Source organism: Pleurodeles waltl, chromosome 9 (genome assembly GCF_031143425.1).
Source record: "Pleurodeles waltl isolate 20211129_DDA chromosome 9, aPleWal1.hap1.20221129, whole genome shotgun sequence".
NCBI lineage: Eukaryota > Metazoa > Chordata > Amphibia > Caudata > Salamandridae > Pleurodeles > Pleurodeles waltl.
In genome coordinates, this window is record NC_090448.1 from 816,811,767 (window position 1) to 816,827,653 (window position 15,887).

Below are 15,887 nucleotides of genomic sequence, written 5' to 3' on the forward strand. Positions count from 1 at the left end.
GTATGTCATTTTAATTTGAGGTTAATTGGCAAACTGGTGGAGAGGGCAAGGATTTTCTTTCACTCAAATACCTTTAATTTAAATAGCTGTCAGACGAAGACTTTCAGGCTTTTTATGTCATGCTAAAAAGCTTTCTTGCCCTGAACAATCCGTCCCACACCTCCTAACCTGTACCTTGACAATCACAGACATTAGCGGGATGCGTTCTCTATCCTTGACCGTGATTGGCAGCTAATAAAACGCACGGAGGTGCCGAACTCAGTCGTGGGGCCAGGTGAAAGCGTCGTTTCCCAGAGGCGCACGAGACGCCCATTGGCCTTTCACTGACCAAAACTTTGTAAGGAGGTGGCTGGAGCAGGCTGGGAGTGGCAAGCTGCGCCTCCTTCCTGTGATGGCCACGCCTCGCGGCAGCGTTGTCGCGCTCCGCTAGCCCTTCTAGTGTCACTGCGTCTCGAGCAGCGGGCGCGTGGGAAAGGTTCTGTGAGGGAAGCAGGTTTCTTACGTGGCGCGGCGGGGGACACAATACCTTGAGTGATGACGCGCCCTGTAATTCGCCTTTACTGGGGAGACCAGGGTTCGCTGTCGCGTGGAGTCCCGCAGTCCGCTGCTCTGCGCAACCCAGGAGGAAGTTGAAGTTCTTGACCCGAGAGAAAAGAGGCTTCGAGGGCCAAGAAGACAGGCGGAGTGCAGGTGAGTGGACACGCGAGTCCGCTTTCTATTTCCCTGATCCTTTCTCTTGAGAAAATAACGGTAATGTACAATCAATGTTATGCCGCCAAACCTACAAACGTAACAATTTAGGGAGAAAAGACTAGCTCAGACCTCTGCTATCTTAGAATAAACACCTAAGTGGCACGAAACACACACTGCTTGAGGAAGTGAATAGACCGTCCTCAACCTAGTCACCAAAGAGCATGCAGTCCTAAAACAGTTAGCCAAAGAATAATCATGGGAATAACTATCACAACTTGTTTCACCCCTGCTAAACAAGCCATCAAAACAACATTCAGTCTCAAAACGGCTATTCAAAAAATATCCCGATATATCATCTGCAAAACATATAAACAGGGCAGCTGAAAATATGTGTTTCTGCAGTATTTTCAACCTTGTTGTGTCTTTGCCGTGTGTTAAGCTGGTCCCAATTTACATATGCAGTAAAAATGCCCAAAATTGATGAAGTTGCACTGGCTTTTGTCTGCGGCTGAAAGAATCCCCGTCACCGTTGAAATGCACAGAATGAAAGAGGGGCATATTTTTTTATTATAACTGTGCACATGTAGTCTTGTTTTCTGCTGAGTGCAGCATTGTATCTTAGAAGGGGTACTGTTAGTAAAATGTCGTGTCGTGCTTTCGTGTGCAATTTAATATTTTGTTGCATTTTCAACGGGACCTGGTGAATGTGTATACTGTTCTTTCTTAATAAACCTTTGCATTTTTGCCTAGCGTTGGGGACCCCATTTTAGACCTGTCTTCAGATAGCTTTAGCTGCTAGTATGATCGCTAATTGACAGCATTTATTCAAAAATGTACAATAAAGAGAACTACGTAGAGAGCATGGGATTTGGGTCTGCTGCTTTCAGTCATTGGCTCTTACGTTCTTTTCTTGGTTTGACATTACCTTCATGGGCTGTGCATTTTGTGGATGTTCCATTTTCCAATTTGTGATACATTAGGTTTCAGTGATAGGCTGTCAGTGGCATAGCAAATATTCCATAGACTCTGAAGTAAGGATAGTGAGCACTGACTACTGTTTGAGTAGTAAAATGTAGCAATAATCATGGTTCGGTAGGCCCCTCAGGCCACTGTCCCTGGTCATCATTGATTGATGCTCCCTTATGAGCATCAATAAGTCCTTTTTTAGACTGTATCTTGTAATTCCAAGCCAGTGTGTGTTCTCTGGTGTATTTACTGTCTCGTATAATGGCATTTTAGTTGCTGATTTGTGTTTTTTTGTTTGTTTGAGAAACATGTCCTTTTTGGATGCCTTAGCCTGTAATGTATTTTGCTCGTTCATATATATTTTTTTAACTTTGCCGGCATAAAAACATGTTGGATTTGCAGCCTTCTTTTTTTCAAAAGTGAACATTTGTGCATACATATACTTTTTAAAGGCATCATGAAATACTGGGCATGGTCAAAACCATCCAGGTTGCAGTGTATTGTAGTGTCTGCTTTCTAAGTTCTCCACTTAGTATGCCAGCATCATTTCCTGATTTCTTTTCATAACACACATCTTTGATGGCCCACCTTACCTCTCCTAATACTGTCTATTCAGAAAAGAGGCTACACTATTATCTTTCATATTGGTATTGCCCAAGATTTTGCTTTAATATGGTATTTTCTTTCTGGTGCGGCTGGAGGGAGCACACACAGAGACTTCAAACTGACACTTTTCTTAACAAAAAGAAATAACGATTTACTTTTCCAATGTTTATATATCAATGTTGTAAAATTAAAAATGACAAAAGTTTAAAAATTTCAAAGTAAGACAATTAAACGTGCTGCAAAATTTACCTGCATTAATTCCTGTCACATATGTCGGTCTTCCAATGTCACTAACTTTCAATGACCCTGCCTAAAACCCAGAAAAGCGCAAAATTTGGAAAACAAGTCAATAAAGCATTACACTTGTCAAATGTCAAACCACAACATAAGAAGCTATGCAATGGTAGATATAATTAACCATGGCATAAGCAGTCAACAAAACCACCTCATCTTAAAGAGCAGTCAGCAAAATCTTGGCAACATAAGTGATCAGAAAAATGTTTGACCATTCTAAAAACAGCTAATAAACAGTTACACAAAAATAAAAAAAATGGATCACAGTATTTAAACAGCAGCCAGGAAAAAAGTGTTCACATCCAAAAATAGACAGTCAAATGCTACACAATCCTGCACTCAATGACCCCAAAGGTAAGCTACACAATCACTACTCCACAAAAGGCAACCCTCCAAATGAGCCCATAAAAGGACGTCACATTCATAGCCAATCTTAAGATCAACCAGTGGAACATTGTTTGATTCTGTAAAGAGCTAGTGGGAAAAAAAGCAGCATCTCACATACAGCCAGTAGAACATCCCACGATGATACCAGCCAGTTTAAAAGAAGCTAGCAAAACTCCACTGCATAATTATTTCGTCGACTTTTGATTTATTAGACCTAGTCTATATGTAAACGAATTGTATCATACTGTTTGTTTCTGAATTGCATCACAATGTTAGTGCGGATGGATCACATTTGCTCGTCAAACATTAAGGGCAATTTGGAAGCCTTGTTGGGTGTATGCCCCCTTCTATCAATGCCACTCACTACAGGCCATATGCTGATTTCCCCTGTGGTCTGTCCTTTTGTTCCAAAAGAGATAATAGAGTTGCTTCTAACCCGACATGTGCACCTCTTTTTGGACACATCGGTGCTTTCTGCTGCCAGAAATGTTAAACCAGTTATTTTCCTTTGTATTGGGTCTTTGGCTCCCTCTTAAGCCACTTCTCACCTTATTGAAGTTATCCCCTCCTCCCCCATTAGTAGTTCTTAAAAGCAGTACTTCAGCAACTGTGCTTGTAGTGTGGTGTCTGAACGCCCCATGCTTCTAATCATTTGGGTCAGCTTTCTTACAGTGCCCCTTAGGAATTGTCTATGCAGATTGAAGGGCCTCTCATATCAGTTTGCTCCATGAGTTTGCAGACTTAGTTGCATAGTTGTTATCCTCTAGCGCAACCTCTAGCGCAATCACTTATTAGTGGTGATTTGTTCATTTATTCTGACCAGCTTGACATGCTAGAGCTTAAGTAGTCATACGAAAGGCAATCTACCCTAGCAACTACAAAATACTGATCCAGTCTAGCTCTTAGGTACCCTCACAGCCCAAAACCCAGATCACTCCAGTCTCCCATAATTTACTAACTTAAGGGATCATGTAGAACCATAATCTTCCTGTCACAAAGCTGTCATCTTAGATACTGCATACTTCTAAAGTGAGTAATACTGATGATATTGGTCTTGTAAGTCACCCTCCTGTTGTGACACTTTCTAAGGCACTGAAGAACAACAGTGAGAGGTGTGGTCTGAAGAAATATTTGGAACTCTGATGGCCTAGGCTAAATTATTTTTCTTCCTTCTCTGAAAGACAATATACTGCTTCAATAGTTCCTGGTGATTCCTCTTGCTTTTCCTGCAAAACTGCTTTCTTCAGCCACCAGGGCATAAACCGCTTTCCCATCCAGCGTCCAAGCTGGGTTAAGGCAAAAACTTCCTTACTTACTACTGTGGCAGTGTGGAAGGCTCTGACACTTTGCAGCATGAAAGGACCTTGGCTAAGAAGGATGGTTCTTGCCACCTTGGTTTTCCCTTTTCCTACGGGTTTATCAGAGGCACTTAGTTCATGCAATCTACAGAGAGACATCTTTTCAGTTACTGGAACCAGGAGAATGCCCCTCATTCCATGCTGGCTCCTTTTGTGGTTCATTTAAGAATTACTTAGAAAAGTGGTCCTCTGAACAGTAAGCTTCGTTGTGGGTCACGTTCCTATATTCTCAACCTAGAAATATTATTACTTGTTGGTTCTGATAGATATTGATGTTACATCTTATATATTGCGTGTTACAGTCTAATTAGTCCCTGTACTAGCTACCGCCCTGTACTAGCCAGTGGGCCGGTAGCCAAAAGAAGTAAAAGCAAATGTTTTTTATGTTGTCATCAGCGGCAATATAGATTAAGTATGTTTTTGTGAGTATGAAGGGTGATGAAAGAGGCATTCAGAAATTTAGTACAGGAAGGGAAGTTATCAAAAATGTATTAGCTACCCGTGACTACTGTGATATATTTATGACTAAATAAACTAAAAGAACTGTGCTATTATATGAGGTTGTATTGCATACGTGAGTCGGACATAATCTAACACAAAATCGAAGTGACGATACAGTGTAACAGTGAAGCATACACACTGTTAGTTTAATCTAAAAATGAAAAATTCTGTAAGATATTTACAAAAAAGTGGATTATTTAATTTACTTATAGCCATATTCAGTGCTCATTGGAGTCTGGAATTCTGTCTATGTATCCGATGTTTTTAGAGCGTGAAAGCAGCTACGGGGCAGAGATGTTCGGTGGCAGATTAAAAGCAAATACCGCCAACAAATGCTTACAGGGATAGCTGAGTTTTGAAAGCGGAAAGGGACAGTTACTACTTTGTAGTTTTCTATCAAGCAATGTTTCTTCAACTATTTCCTAAATTACTGTAGGTGTGGGAGGAGGCTTATTACAATGTGGATGCAATTCCAGCTTCTTTGTGTATAGATGGAGAAGCCCTGTTCTTTAAATTTTTTGTTTTTTTGCACTTCTGTGCCAGTAGCCTGACGGTGTCCTGGCTGCAAGTGTGCGAGTGCCACAGGCCGTCATAAGGCCAGACTGACAGGGGTCGCTGTCATATTCCAATTACAAGATTATGCGGGCTTGAACTGCAGTTCAGGAGCCGATTTCTGGGAGAAGCAGTATCCCCTTTAGTAGATGTAGCTAGTATCAGGCAGCCTTTATTTTCTTGGCTATGTGTTACTTGAGGATTAGGTCCGTTTCCAGGTTGTATCAGTGTGTTGGCACAGGGCGATAGTTGTATTTGTCTGATATTCCCAAATATACACCATATCCATTGTTTGTTTTTTTAAACTTGTTTTTATTAAAGTTTCTCGGTTTACAGTTTGCAGACAGGAACTAGCCAACAACATAACTGTTGCCGCAGTGTTGCACTGAATAGCCACTTCACTTTCCAAGATTCCATAAGCACAACCAGCAAGCCTCGGGAGAAAGGTGGGGAGATGGGTGGGGGGGTGGAAGTAGCAGCAAGGGGGAGGGCATAGTCGACTGGGGCTCTCTCTGCATTCCGTGCTTTCTTCACACCCCACGTGCAGTGTGGTCTGCCATGACCCTTCCCCACCCACTGACAGACGGTCTGCCTGATCTATACTGTCCTTTGCACCATTCGCATAATTACGTTTTCAGATTCTTTTTATGTGGAATCAGATGGGATCCTCTTATCATTCAGGCACAATTGAGCGTATTACTCCTCAACTTTGTCTACCTGGGTTTCCAAGGAAAAACCTTCCCAAAGAAAGCTTCTTCACTTGGGAATACAGATTGATTGACAAGATGCGAAGGGGTTGAGCTAATCTGTTACTTTCAGCAGTTTAACTTTGGCCTGGTATTTAACATCCAGTATGGGACCTCAGTTTGACACGTTCGCCTCTCCTTTGAAAAATATATTTCAGTAAGGCTAGAGCTGGATCAAGGGCTCATTGCCTACCATATCCAACCCAGGTGATACATTCAGGAATATAAGCCCTTTGATGTCTCTCCAGCATCCACATCATCTTGGTAATGAGGGAGTAGTGTGTAAGAACAATGGGAAGCACATAGTACACAGGGAAAAGAGGGAGAGGGGAAATGAGTAGGGTCCTGAGGAACGCATGTTTGAGTGGGGCAGAAGGAAGAGTGAGCCACACTGGAAATTAGGAGGGATTTGAGTGAGCTAGCAGAATTGCATATGTAGTCTTTTATAGGTGTCAAATAGATTATCATACATTTCATTGTAAGCATGTAATTGAAGGTGGAAAGCCCCATCAACCAACCCCCAAGCTGATAGCATCAGATGAGGGAGAAATACTGCTTTTGCCTGAGCCAAAATATGAGTGAGAAAATATCATGCCAATGGCTGAAAGAGGCTGTTCTGAAAATAAGACAATGGTTGATGGGGGTGAACTTAAAGCCTACAAGATGAAAAAAACGACCACAATACAGAAATGGAGATGCTCAGAGCTGGAATGAATCTAAAGGATGACAACATTTCTAAGCAATTCAACATGGCTATTGAAGAAGCTTTAACTTTCCTTTATATTCTATATCCGCTATGATGCAACAAGGGTACTGTAGTACAGTGATTTGGCAGTGAAGATAAGACTTTCTAAAATAAAGTATTGACTAATGTATATGCCAGCAAAGGTTGCTGGTTACCAGCTGCGGTTATTATGTAACGACCCCAAAATCCCAATGACCTAGAAGAAGGTTTGACACGACTTGGACAAGAAAACTTTTTTTTATTAAATATATGGATTCCGTGCAAATAAAATAGGTACCTTTGGGCAGTACTTAATTGAATATACAAAAAAATCATATAAATATCGAAGCTTTGGTAAAACATGCATTTTTCGTCAAGGTTTTAATCTGTTATTGTTTTGTAATGTACTCTGGCAAATTCAGTGTGGAGCAAGCCAAACGATACCAGCTCAGGCTTCGTAGTCTCACCCTTCAACCTCCTGACCACCCAAAAAAATCTATGCGCACTGGTGAAACCCAATAGCCTTAAGTCACCATCCTGGCACATGCGACTGATTTGAGGCTTTAGGGAATATTGTCCTGAATAAGCTGGTACGGATGTAAATTACGGCATCTGTCGCTGTTCATTTGGAGAATTACAAATTAACTGATTTCCCATAGGCGCAGATTCAGTTTCTAGCTGCCATCTCCAGAAAAACCAACCATGCATGTACCTGTTATTTTATAAAATTATGTTTTCGTGCTATAACCAGGCAATATGTGATGAAATCTGTGTTGTTTCATATGCCTGTAGGTGATAACAACTTCGCATGAATTCTGTAGGTGTACTTATTAATAAATATAGATTGTAATTTCACAAGAGTACGCCAAGCCTTATTCATATTTGCTCACCAGCGAGTGTCCTCAGTGTGCTTGAAAACTATGGACAGAAACATAAGAGAGTCACTAAATATATTGTGTTTACTTAATTGTGAGATTCTCTCCTCTTGTCATGCGGACAAAAAATAATTATTCCAGTGGCAGAAAGCCCTAAAATAATTATTTTGGCTAATTTTAATGCAGTTTAAGAGTACTGTCTGTGCTCATGCTTGAATATCCCACTGTGCTTGTTTGTTTTCAATAGTTTGAATTCATAAAATTGCAGTATTTTATTTCTTGTACCTGTACATTGCATTTTATTGTTTACCGACTGTTAAGATTTATCCTTATAAAACTCCATAAAATACTAATCTTGTGCAGGCTCCTATTACTGTATTTTTTAATTTAATTTGAAGTTTTTCTTGCAATTCCACAAAACAAAGAGTAAACAAGAAGTAATAAAAGTACCTAAATAGTCCCTTGCTACTGCTAGGTAAAACCTTCCTCTCTGTGCATATATGCAAAGGCAGTATTCTTAAAGGGAACATAAAGCCCCACAATTTTCAAGTCTTACTGCTTCTCTTCATGCACGCCATCATCTCTCCCATTAGCTCCATGCCATTGACCATTTGCATCCTAGTATGTCAGATACTCCTGAACCGGCCCCTGAATGTTTTTGGGCCGAGACATCATAGGTACTGTGGCAGAGTAGTTATCTGCCATGTCGTTACAGTAAATAAGATCTGTTCAGTCTTCAGTTTTAGGCATTACCCCATTTCAGACATGCCATAGATGTATATTTCCTCATTCCTTTAGGTACCTCCGGGTCATAGCTTAGCGAAGCTGCGAGGGAGTTATTTTCATTTGTGTCAGTTTGGAAAGTATCTCAACATTGAAACCCAACATTGTGATACTCGGGGCACAACCAAGCAGCATGTATATAGTCTGCTCTAGCAGTTTATATCGAGGGCAATTTGTGTTTGCATCCAAACCTATAGCCTCAAATCAAGCTGGAGTGTAAATAATCAATGCAAGAATTTAAAGTGTATGATTTTCTGTTTGGATACAGCAGTAATGCAATGCCTTGTCTGACAGTGCCTCTGTCAGATCGGCCTCCCACTTTGCCCTGACTTTAACTATTGAGGTTAATTGGTTAACTGTAACTGCTCTATATAATTTTGATATAACTCCATGGTGCTCGCTAATATTTATCAGCTATGTCAGGGCTGCAAGTGCATGTGTTTCACAGAGAAAGCAAGACTGACTTGGGTGTAGTGAATGACGAAGTCTGAAGTATAAAAAAAATCTAAAGGTATGGATCCCTCCATATCTTTAAAGCCTTCTAAGGACAAGAATTAGCCTGCTGATTAGAGATCTAGCTCAGGTACATTTAATCACAGCAACTGTTGTGCTCTCAGCTCTAATGATGCTTCCAGCCATGGGTTACGATGGATATGGCTCTCGGATGGGTATACTTACTCCAACCCCACAGTTCTAAGAAACTTGGGCGAGGTATATATGGTAGAATTTACTGTGTAGAATTGCACTTGAGGTGTAGAAAAGGGCTTGTAGTTAATGGGAAGGGGCCGGCATATTTATTTCTATTGTAAGAGCAGCAGATATGCACTCAGGGTATTATTACTGAAAAGCAAACCTTGCTTGTGCTACTCAGAATTAAGGTCCAGTTATTGCACCACAAATCCACCCCTTGCATATGGGAGAGTCCGCACTTCCCAACTCAGCTGAGGTTGCCTTGCTGTCCACATTAATTGGTAGGTATCATATGCAACCAGGTCCTGGGAACACAACATGCATATTGGTGAACATGTACAATAACTTGAGTAAGAAGATCATATTTAGGAAAGCAGGAGGGGACATCAAACCCATGTTTTCTTCTCACTTGTATCTATAATAATAATGGTCCCGTACCTGCACTGCATAACTTTCCCCAGAACCCTAGATATATTTTTAAGCCCAAGGAGCACACCAGTACAGCGCATAACTCTAGTGAGAATTCAAGGTGGAGCTTATTTGTATTCATTCTATTCGGAATACATCAGGATTTATTCCAATTGATCTGAAATCACAAATCTAGTCCAAACTGTATAATCTTTCCAACCAGAGACAAAACATTGTTAGACAGATATCTCACATAAAGAAGTATATTTTCACCATACATTGAGATCAAGTACCTAGCACCATGAATCCTAGCCTCCATATGCGTGGGATTCTCTAATAATAGAAGCCAGGGGCTCTACTGCAATTATAAACAGTAATGGTAAAAGGTGGCAGCACTTATGTCCTGTACCAAAGGTAATTGGAGAAGCAGAGGAGACGAGACCGTTCTATTCAGTCTAATCCGTAAAAATGTATTTATTATTGAAGTTATGCAGCCTAGTATCCCGGCTCCTAGTCTCATTCGCCTGAGAACTGTAAACATGTACGGCCATTTGAGAGAATCAAATGCCTTTTGTGCATACTGTATTAGTTTATGAACACCTGTTTCAAGTTGATTGAAAGATTCAAATATACTTATCTTTACTTGGATGTAGCATTAGCTAAACTGTATATACTAATGGAATATTCAGACTGATAAAGTTTGGCATACCATATGCCACAGGGTTTGTAATTGGTTAAGCACCTTTTGTAAATAAGTGTCATTAGAGGACAACCCTCATTTACTTCTGTGCCAGCCTTCAGCCAAACCTTTCATAATGTAATGCCTAAAAGGACATCAAACCAGACAGGAAATAATGAAATACACACTAGTCATAATATTTATCGGTTTTGTAGACCTTTTGTTCTTAACCTTTTGAAGTCTGTGGACGACTACTGAATTACTGCCGAAAGCCAGGGATCTCAACCTAAGCATTTTCTATGATTTGAAGTTCAAAATATTAAACACAAATAAAGAAACAAGTATACATCAAACAAATTATGAAGTATTATTTTATTTAATTCACAAACGAAAAGCATTCGCACACCAAATGTATTATTTTTTAATAGAAAAGTTGGAACTTTTTTAAGTTTTAGTTAAATTTCTTAAAGATTAAGTGATATGCTAAACTCTAGCTTTTCTAATGTTTTGCTCATAATGCGCGCTCTCTTTTTGCTGTAATATAGCAGTTCTTCATTTGAGGCAACCAATTGTCCATAATAAATAATTTTTCATGTACTTGCAGTACTCTCACAAATCAAGTTAAGGATACTACAGTGCTTAATTTGAGCTGGTCGAGGCCACCAGCACTCTTTTTTTTGGGGACTGGCACTTATTTTTCCTGATCAGACATTTCCCTAGAGCAAGTGAGAGGAAAGACACACAACGGGAAATAAGGAGAAAGAGAAAGACGCAAAAAGTCACAAAGAGAGAAAGCAAGAACTCACAAGAGTGAAATAAAGAGGAAGGGAATGTGTGGTAGTGGATTAAAGAAGCATGGGGTAGATTTTGACCACTCGTGCTAAAATATAATAACACCGGCTGCTGGCTTCTAAGCAGAGGATTAACCACTGGCACTCATTTTTTAAAAGAACTAGGATACTAGCTTGATTTTTAGCCCCAGGTTTTAAACTATTCACATTTTCAGTAAGTTTTTTAAATTTTTAAATTGTAAAATGTTAAGTTTGCTTTCACGTATTAGTCTGCTAACATTTCATTTTTATAACAATTGCCCACCCCCTGAATAGGTGTTCAAATCCCCAGGGGCCACGGACTCTAGATTAAGAATCACTGTTTTAGACTGTTAAGTGGCAGCACATATATATATATATATATATATATATGTTCCTTAACCATTGTCAAATTGTTTTTAGAACGCTCCTTACAGCTATTTGGCTTTAGTCTCTATCTAAAAGTACTAGGTATGGTACTTCTTTAAGTGGCTTCGAATAGTATGGGACGGGTACAAAATATTTAGTAGTCATTTGTTACTGAGCACAAAGGCTTTGTTGCATACTTTGTATTGATTGTGGCACTTCTGTGGTTAGTTACACTTTTTACACAAATTGATGCGTATTAAAACGCAGACGCCCTTTCTTCCAAAGGTTTTGTGCTTGGCACATTTAATAAAGGAATTCTGACCTGTCTAATGTTATGTTTGTCGAGTTGTTTTTCTTATCTTAATGTTTGCTTATCCAGAGCAAAACGGTTATGGCACCCCTTCCTTGTGATTTCACAATTTGCTGCAAGATTGTGTGGTTTTAATGGAACAAGTCGCATAACAAGATAAAAAGCGGATCAATGGTCAGTGAAAAATTAACGTTTCAAAAAGAAGTTAATATTTGCTTATGTTAACAAGGCTTGTTTTTGTCCTCCTCGAGACGAGCAGACCAGCTGTTCAATAGATCTTTAAAAACTGGGTGATTGAATCAAATTGTCATCACACCCGATGCATACAACGCTCCGTTTCTATGTGCCCGCAATTGTAGCGTTTCCTGAGCACAATCTGGACGATAACAAAGCCTAAACAATCCTCCCTATCTCCGATTTATAGTTGCCAAGTTTAATGAGTGTAACATTCAAAGCAAACAGTTTTAGTTTGTTTCCAAATGGTCGGGAGATAAGCACAGCGATTTTACATGCAAAACAGTGTGATAAATACACCTTTCAAGGTAAGGTTCTTGAAGTTAAGCTCATCTAAACATTCGACAGGCAGAAGGAGTTAGGCGGAGGTAAAACTTTATCTTCCGTTCTTTATTGCCCGTCACCTGCAGATTTATGAATCAAAGTGATCCGTCTCGCCAATTGGGCCTACAGTACAAACCGAACGGCCCAAGGTGCATGATGAAACCTTCTGGAGCACTAAAATCCACATTGCGTAGTCGCAATGTAGCTGCCTTCAACTCATTTGAAAGTGGGAGACAGAAGAAAGTGTACTAGCCCAGGACCCTGCTGCGAAAGCCCACACAGTGGTTCAAACGGGTTGTCGTTTGTATTGTAGGCAGAAGGGAGATGAAATGGAACCAATAAAGAAGAACTATTTCCCTCTAAGGACAGCTTATGGAATCAGAAAGTAACCGTACAGGGCGGCTGACCGGTTAATTGCTACCTCCACGGCACAAACTGAAGACACACAAGGCATTTATAGTAGTCAGTATTCGAACACACAGCATCCGAAGTGAACCCAAATGAATGGTATAATGGGAGTGAGCATCCACGGTGTTGCAGTGCTTTGTATTGAAATATTACAGGTCGCTGTTGATTTGGTGTACAAAAACAGATTTGCTACTTTTTTCTTTGTTGTTTATTTATATTCTTAACAGTGCTTTTATTCAAAGGTGAAAGTTTTTAAATATGTGTGCATGCCCGCGATTGCCTTATCACATGGAAAAGGGTGAGTAAGGAAAGTAGATATATATATACAGAGGAAAAAGTAAGGCGGAGGACCATTTAAATAAAATATCGACAGAGTTATTAAAGAACGCTGGAAATTGTGGTGGTGACGCCAAAGGTGGAAGGGACTTGATTGATCCAGTTCCATTGGCTGCACAGGGGTTGATTAAGCACCACCACAACTCATTCCTGGCCAACAGGAGACTAGTGTGAGTATTTGGTGCATTTTATGGTATGACTGTGCAGCCTTACTGTGTAAAAGCTTTGCAAAAACTGTCTTGTGTCCAGTCAGCCTTATTTGTCATACCTCGAGCTCAACCCTGTAAAGCTATGGCTTCGAGCAGGCAGGCTTAATCAAAGGAACTAGTGAAAAGAATCTAACAGTACCAAACAACGAAATAAAAAAGCCACATAACTCAAAAGAAATGCAACACCAACTTATTAAAAAAAGATGATATTATTTATAAATTTTCATTGTCTAAGATAAGTAAAATACACTGGAAGGTTCCCGATATACGCATTTTTAAAGAAACATTAAATCCGTTTAACTGCAAACAAGCATTGGTAACTGTAAAGTTTGTAAACTTTTGAAAAGTTTGTAAGAGTTGTGTTCAGCTACTCTGGCCTGATTCGGGCTACCCTAAAGGAGTATTTGGATGGTTACTTGTCCGCCAAAGCATGTTCCAGTCCAAGTTTACAGCACAAGCGCCATAGACTTCAGTGGAGTGACCATGATGCTGCGGATGCAGGAGATGAAATATGCTCTGGGTGCTGTGCAGTTAAAGGGGGTGCCTTTTGCAGTTATTCCTTGGTCCACCAGTCAGGTGGAGTGACTTTGGCCACAGACGTCAGGTCCCTCGAAGTTCTCTTTGGGACAGTAGAAGGCCAGCTGCGTCTAGGCTTCTGGTCTCCATCCATAGCAGTTCAGCTATACGCTTCAGTGGAAGCTGTGTCCCTTTTTGGTGACCAATCTGGACTTAGACGACACTCCTGGGTCCAGCTGACTCGGGTGCAACTTTTGTCCATCGAGGATCGGTCTCTTGGAGTGCCCAGAGGCAGTCAGCGGAGATTCTTCTGGAAAGGCTACTGATTTTCTGAGTTGGGCTACTTTGGCTTTGTTGGCCCTGGTGCTGGTTCCAGGGGGACAGTGGGCTGACCCTTGGAGTCACTTCTTAGGTCTGGGGCTAGCGAACAACTTTACCCCAAGCCTTTTCCCAAAAGTCCTCTCTTTGCTAGCCCAAGGTGGGGGAGGTGTAATCCAGCAGACAAATAAGCCTCTCTCTGCCAAGTTCAAGGGTCAACAGGGCAGTCCTTCCTTGGTCCTCTTTCCAGTTCTGGCATGATCTGAGGTTCAAAGTAACAGGGGTGCATATTTTTTCCCAGAAAGTGCCAGAGGGGTAATGTAGTCACTAGCCAATGGGTTACCAGGTCCACTTCCTCTGGGTGATGACTTTCTGGCTATGTGTGGCACCTGCAATCCGAGAATATACTTTTCTGCCCACTTTCAAGATGCCGGGCCCTTTCTCTGATGTTAGGAGCTTGGTAGTCCACCTTTAAGGTGTGGCTGCCTGTAAGCTATACACCCACTGGAAAACTCGTTCAGGCACTGGTCTCCCCTATCTGTTCCTACCGCCAGCCTGTCCACTTGAACAAAGGGCAGCCCCTCAAACGTGTGATTGCCATTTCCCCACCAAAGGCTGCTATGCCTTTTGAAGCTCCCCTTTCGGGCCATCACCTTCGATGGCTTCTGGCAAAGAGGAGGTAATAACCGTGCACCGTAGAAGGCTGCTATTGTCCCTATGCTTGAGAGTCATTCAGACTGCTCCCCTGGAGGTCAGAAAGCTGTGTGGTGGCCAGTGGTCACGTGAGACCATTGACAAACTGGGACACAGAGTGGCAACTTTTTCAAAGTTTCTTTTTTGTAATAGTGACATCAAATTCAACATGGGTATCAAGTTGGGTTTAATGCCACAATTTGATACCTTACTGAACCTATCTAAGTAGTCCCATTCAGAAGTTATCCGGGCTGAGGGGCCAGGCTGTAACTCTCTTTTAACCAACGGGTCTACTAACTCTCCCACAGCAAAACAACAGTATTGAACTGTTGCTGTCAGGACATGTATATAAAATACATGTCCTAATTAGTAATCCACACCTTCCTTCCTTAGGTTTCCATAGTCCTTCCATAACGGGGGAGACTTAAATACGTTAAGTGAAGTGAGCGCTTTGCTGCTGGTTTGAACGACAAAGTTGAACTACAGTGTTACCTTGGTCACACACAGGGTTTCACAATCAGTGCTGCTGCTCTGGGTGGACACTCTGCCTTACATACCCTTGGTACCCTGGGTGCCATATACTAGGGACTTAAAAGTGTCTGTCTCTGCCACTTGTGGATAGCCAATTCAACATAAACTTTGTAAGGGATTAGAACATTGGCACTGAGGTCTGGTTAGGCAGCCTCAGTGCACTTTCATAGTCGAAAAACCAGCAGCATCAGTCCAAAAGTGTGGAGGTGAACATGCAAAATGAGGCATTTTTGTTTAACTAGGGTCTCATTATCAAACAAACTTCTAGCAAGACCCCCTGACGGGCACAGATGAGAAGAAGGAAAAATGGAGTGAGGAGTGGTGGCTTTCTAACCTCCCAGTGAAACACCAGGTCTTGCCATGGCCTGAGGATGCGTCGCAGGTAAATGAGGTGGGTCTGCGTACAGGACTTAGGGGGTTATTACAACTTTGGAGGAGGTGTTAATCTGTCCCAAAAGTGACGGTAAAGTGACGGATATACCACCAGCCGTATTACGAGTTCCATAGGATATAATGGACTCGTAATACGGCTGGTAGTATATCCGTCACTTTACCGTCACTTTTGGGA

The 15,887-nt window shown here is 41.2% G+C and overlaps 1 protein-coding gene across 2 annotated transcripts in view; it reads left to right on the plus strand.

Annotated features, from left to right (window-relative positions):
* Positions 1-443: 443 nt before the first annotated feature.
* ITPKC (inositol-trisphosphate 3-kinase C) overlaps positions 444-15,887 on the plus strand; it is a 627,543-nt gene continuing 612,099 nt past the window's right edge. For both annotated transcript variants that reach the window (XM_069208096.1, XM_069208097.1), the window contains exon 1: positions 444-690. The gene's annotated coding sequence lies outside the window, so the exon portion shown is untranslated. The remainder of the gene's footprint in view (positions 691-15,887) is intronic.